The sequence below is a fragment of the Zingiber officinale genome, chromosome 8B (genome assembly GCF_018446385.1).
Source record: "Zingiber officinale cultivar Zhangliang chromosome 8B, Zo_v1.1, whole genome shotgun sequence".
In the NCBI taxonomy this organism is placed as follows: Eukaryota; Viridiplantae; Streptophyta; class Magnoliopsida; order Zingiberales; family Zingiberaceae; genus Zingiber; species Zingiber officinale.
The window spans coordinates 39,852,738-39,858,725 of record NC_056001.1 but is presented as its reverse complement, the minus strand read 5'-3'; the positions used below and the strand labels follow the sequence as shown (position 1 = coordinate 39,858,725).

Below are 5,988 nucleotides of genomic sequence, written 5' to 3'. Positions count from 1 at the left end.
GATCTAAATTCATGTAATTTATGAAACTTAAAAGTAAAAATAAAAAATAAAAGATAACGAAGATTAAAAATTGAATGTTAATTTAAGGTAGTTTGGAGGTTTATGAAACTACAGTTGTTTATGTTATGCAAATAGTTAAGGTTAGAATTATTTAACATATGTTTCTTTTTATGGAAAAATCATGTTTATGTTTATGCGAGTAGTTAAGGTTAAAACTATTCAACATATGTTTAATATGAAAATCTATGTTTATGTTTATGTTTATGTTATAGGAATGTTTGAGTTTAAGTTTGAGGTTAGCATGATTTTTTTTAGTGCATATGATTGAATATATGTTGCTTAACAAAGTATTTATATTTATGCCATGCAAATCGTTACGAGACTAGACATAATGATAAAACCATGTTTATGTCTATGCAATGCAAGAGGTTAAGTTTAGAATTATTTAAAATATGTCTACTTTTAGAATACATGGTTATTTGGATTAATTATTGTATGTCATAGTTTGAACATGCTAAGTCTTAAACTCATAATATTGATTGTTGCAGGTGTCAAGACAAAGGAAATAGTCGGCTTTGACCAGTGAGAAAATAATGATAGTATAATCCAAAACATTCTACTTCATACTTTTTGCATTAGTTGGTTGTTTTGTTCTCTTTTAAGGGAATACATTGTGCACCTTTATGATATGTGTTTGGCATCTACTAGTAGCTTCTCATTTTGAGAACTTAATGAGACACTTTGATAAATTTTGAAAATGATGCATGAGTTTTGAGAACTTTTCTTTCAAGATATATGAATATTTTAAGGTGTAAAAAAAAAATTACCTATTCAATAGTAAATTTAAAGACGTTTCAACTCAACTATACTTTTTTTTTAGTGTTTTAAAAGAGAATAAGAGTGGGAAGATGGAATGAACCTCTCAAGAAATATTAATTTAGAGGGAAAAAGATTTTCATTTGGCAAAAAATTAAAAGAGTATTTTATTTATTTATTTATATTGTCCAAAAAAGAGTATCTTCTTTTTTAAAAATTATTAAAATAATAACCTATTCATAATTTAATCGGGCCGGGTTCAGTTTGCGCCACGAATACCCTCGTCGACTTTGACGATCGATTCTTTTTCTTCGGTGAAGCCGAGCAGGAAAACAGTCTCGCGAGATCGAAGACCTGCCGCCGATCCAAGCATGGGAATCGCAGGCTGGCAAACTTCCCGTGGGATTGCAGCTCCCAAGACATTTCTGCGACATCCGAATCCTTCTGCCATAGCAATCGTGGCCTTTATCTACATCCAGGTTTGCTGAATCTACTCCTTCCCGGTACTTGGTCGTGCTGATCTGATTGCTTCTGTTGCTCTTTTGACTGTGTTAGTCTGGATAAATATTTTTGTTTTCTGCAAACGGAATTTTTGAATTTTGGATTCGTCAAACAATGATATTTTTTTAGAGTTTAGGGTGATAAAATGTCTTTCTGAGGGTTGAATTTTTTGAATAACCAGCTCACTGGATGATAAATAGTTTCGTCACTGTTACATCTCTGGAAACCTATGCATTGGGGTCGTTGAAATTAAGTAGACAGATTAAACATCCACTAAATATATGTGGAAAGAATAGAAGCGTGGCATTTGAGCAGAAAGTGATTAATAATAGTATGAGGTTTTAGGAGAATGAAAATAAGTCTTGCTTTTTTTCTTCTAATATTGTCACTGAAACTTTTGCTAGAATTGACTGCATCATCTGATCATATACACACCTTCACTGGTTTTTTTTTTCTTTTAAAGGAATGACTTAGTAGAGAAAGGGAGTAGTTTAGGTGAGTGGAAAAGAAAAGAAATTTATTTTATTCATTCATCCACTCATCTTGTTTACTTCGTGGAAATTGTAAGGAAGAAAGTGTCTATTATTTTTCCTTTCCTCTTCCTCCTGTCCGCCTTGAAAATAAATGTTATTGTGTATCTCTTCTCGATGATTTTTTTTTCTGCAATGGAAAATTCATTCTCATGCTATTGTATTTTCATTCATGCTATTATATTATTGTTTCTTATGAAAGCTTTTACATTTTACAAGCCAATAACCAAGTATGCTTCGACAGAGAACTGTAAATATTTCCTGATTTAATTTATTCACACTTAATGACTTTAGGTGCGTCTTTTCACTGCACAGTCTGAGTATGCAGAGCGCTTGGATGCTGTTGTAAGATACACTGTCCTACATATTGATACTTCAGTTGTAATTAAATGCTTTATTATCTCTGTTATTTACATCGTAGTCCCATTTTATTTGGTATTTTATGTCTTCTATATGGTGTTATATATTTTTTGGCTGTAGTTAATATGTCATAGACACCAGTTTATACCATTCCCAGACGTTTTTTACTTAAACCAATGATTTGGCCTCGAGATATTTTTACGATGTCCAATTGATAATCTCAGCGGCTTAGATTTTTATGGTTGCGTCACTGACACTTAGTTGCTTTCAATATAAAATATTTTTTTGCTTGTCCCATGATATGGATCATGCTTCAATTGTATACAAGTGGAATCTGAAAATCGGAGAACAAGTCAAATGCGTTTGTTGATTGATCAGATAAGCACACAACAAGGGAAAATTATAGCATTAGAAGGTGTAAATTGAGCTTCAAATTAAATAGATTTCTCTTTATTTCAATTCAATTTGCTTTGATGGTACCAATGAGAGCACATAAAAGACGATAGTGTATTAACTTGAAATATACTATACTCTAGATGGAAACATGCACCTTTACTTTCATTTAGATTTTTATTCTCTGTACTTTGATTATGCAAGGACCATTTTGGTCTATATTGTCATTTGTACTTTCAAAAATTTTAGGATGTCACTGCATACACCTTGTGCAACTACATGATGAGTGTGGCAGCACTTTCAGCATATACTGCTTTTATAATGTCATCATGCTATGAATTTTTTGTTTGGTTAAACCATAAGAAATGCATGGATTACCATATAATTATGAGTTGCTATACAGTTTTAGTTGATATCACAAAAACAATTTTGAGAGAGTTTTCGTCTTTAATTTAATGTCTTCCTGATGTATCAGAAACAAACATATATAAAGATGAAGAATCTGCTCAACTGAAGACCCTACTTCAAGATCTTAAAAGTATGTTTTTCATTAATTTTTTTGTTTGTTATCATCTAAGAGGAGTTTCTATTAATTTATGTGCAGTGAATTTGATAATGCTACACTATTTGTTTTGTGCTTAGAATTTGCATGAGCCATAAACCAGAAGTTTGAACAATAGTTAATACGGCTGGTCAGATATCTTAGCATATACTGCACGTCCTCAATTATCTACTGTTTAAGTATGATCAACCCAAGACTCACGTCTTTGTCTAAACCTTCCTAGTGTGTAGTGACAAAGTGAGAGAGAGAGAGGGGTAGAGAGTCAGATTGCATTACCATGGATGCAATATGTGGTCAAACAAGTTATTAAACTTAGTTTGATTGTTATTTTTGAAAATGGATCTTATTGGCTGGTCTAATAACACAAAAACAATCAAACTGGTCAAAAGTTGGAAATGAGATTCTACCATTTCCGAAAATGAACCATATTTAAAATTAGAAAAAGAAACACAAAGCTGAAAAAAAGAGAAGAATATTGCACCTAAATTAAAAAAAAAATCTAAACGTACAGAAGCTTCAGTATATCTGTACTACTACAATTGCGTATATATGTGTAACAAGACAGAAAGAGGCTATGAAGATTAGAGTACCATGGAAGACAGAAGTTATTTTTTAATTCCTTCTTCAGCTCCATTTATCTTTCTTCCCCTTGTCATTTATCTACCTGTTTTGTTTTCTATGTTGTAATAAAAGGGCCTGAGAGACCCCTATGAAAAGAAATTGGTTTGAATTAAATCTGTTTGATGGGATGGTTTTCATTTCTATTCTATTCCTACTTGCTTATTCATATGGCACGTGGAATTAGGGGAAATCAAGGGGGCACGATGACTTCTAAAACTTGCTTTGTTTCTTCTCTTTTAATACCCACAATGTCTCAGGATAGTGGAAAGGGCTTGGGTTTGATGCATCGTTTTGTAAGGGTGAGACTGTGAAAGAACTTTTAAGGTGTTGTGTTTTGATCAAATAAGCTTTTGGGTTTTTTTTACCTCCACTCTCTTCTTTTCCCTTTGAATAATTCACAAAGTAGGGAGTAGGGGCCAGAAAATGTAGATTCTTCTTCTGTGTGGTGCAGTAGAGGATAGCAGAATGAAAGAACATTATTTTTTAGTTGAACAAGTGGTTTTCAAGAAGGGAAATAAACATAAGAGCCACTTGTAACAAGAAAAGATGGGAATGCTTTGGTTTTAATGATCTCCATTTGATGATTTGAAAGAGCTGAAAGATGCTTCAAATTTGTGAATCAGTAGGACTAGGACTAAGCAGTGGTTGAGTTCGACCAGTGACTTCGTCCTTGCGACTAGATTACACGTTTGATCCTCATTTTCTCATGGGGTCTTCTAATCATTGGATGATGGCTTCGCTCATAACTTCCTTAGTTGCTTTGATACAAAAATGGTTAGGAACACCAACAATTTGAATTATGAGCGAGAAAGCATGAGGAGGTAACACAAGTGCCACTTGTAACAAGAAAGGAGGGTGGATACTTTGGTTGTAATCGTTGCCATATGATGACTTTAAAGAAATGCATGATACTGACCATCAAGTTTGGTGGTCGTTTGTGTTTGAATGTATTGATTTGACACTAACAGCCTTGATTAATTCGGTTTTTTTGGGTAAGTGACTATTTGCATGCTAGTACATGAATGTGGAAGTAATTTTCTAATCTAATTAACCTTGGATGCGGAAAAGAGTCTACAAAACTTGTAGATTTTGTTAACATCCACCCAAGACCAGGAAAAAAAATTGATGGGTAGAGAGCTCCTTTGAAGTATGAACTATAATAATAAACAATAATTTTTAAAAATTAACCTTTCAACACCTCCCTCTTGCTAGACAAAGTCAAGAAGGCATCTTGTAAAGTGACTCAGTATCAAATTTAAAGGAAAAGGGGACTCATGAGGATCACGGACAAACTGCTCGTCCATTGTCATTCCATGAGGAAACAGCCATTATGGTCCTTCAAATCAAACAAATCAGTATGTTGCAAATATCTGGAAGTTAATGAAAAGTAAGAACAGAATTAGCAAATCAAGAAGGAACATACTTGTCAAGTAGAGTAGATGTTGCTTCAAAATAGTCAAAAAAATCTGGAGCAATCTCCATGTCATCTGTTTAATGAGCAAAAACCTTCTAAAAATGAAGAAACAAAAAATAATGAGAACAAAAATGTTTGAAACAATAAATATTAAGTAGATGAAACCTTCTAATATGATGACTCAGTTGAACTTGTGGCTGACGAATAATTCATCCAAAGCCTATTTGTAGTGCCCTGAAAATTTTCCATGTTCCAGAATTAGAGCAAATAATATTGTATGATAAGACTAGAAAAATATGAAGCTTACTAGCAATCTTGTAATATGCGGTTATTTCTCCAGGTCTTAATGTTGCGACTGGTTTTAAATCTAGGTGCTGCAATATAGTCAACAATCAAACCCAGCTTTACAAATTTTGACACTGATAATGTAATAAAAGGACAGCCTGGTACATAAAGCTCCCGTTATGCGGGATCCCGGGAAAGGATCCATTGTATGCAACCTTATCTTGCTTTTTGTAATAGGTTGGTCACAAAGCAATAATTTTAGTTGTGCCAAGGCTCCGCTTCTAAACACTGATCACGCAATATGAAATTTAAATGTTATGCAACAGTTTGCACATAAAAAATAGTTTTTTTTATTATAGGCTATACTAGGGAGTAACGACTGGCTGCGTGGACTGTTAACAAGAATAAAAGAAATACATAATCACATACGTGACCAACAACTACTACTGATGTTCCAAGTTAAATTTCCTGTGATTTGTGATCTCACAATGTGATAGCTATTGTAT

At 33.1% G+C, this 5,988-nt stretch overlaps 1 long non-coding RNA gene across 1 annotated transcript; it reads left to right on the top strand.

Annotated features, from left to right (window-relative positions):
- The first annotated feature begins 1,072 nt into the window (after positions 1–1,072).
- On the top strand, positions 1,073–5,735 carry LOC122017800. The gene is made up of 3 exons (XR_006121456.1): positions 1,073–1,295; positions 2,142–2,192; positions 3,076–5,735. It is a non-coding gene; the product is annotated as an uncharacterized LOC122017800 (long non-coding RNA).
- The last annotated feature ends 253 nt before the right edge of the window (positions 5,736–5,988 follow it).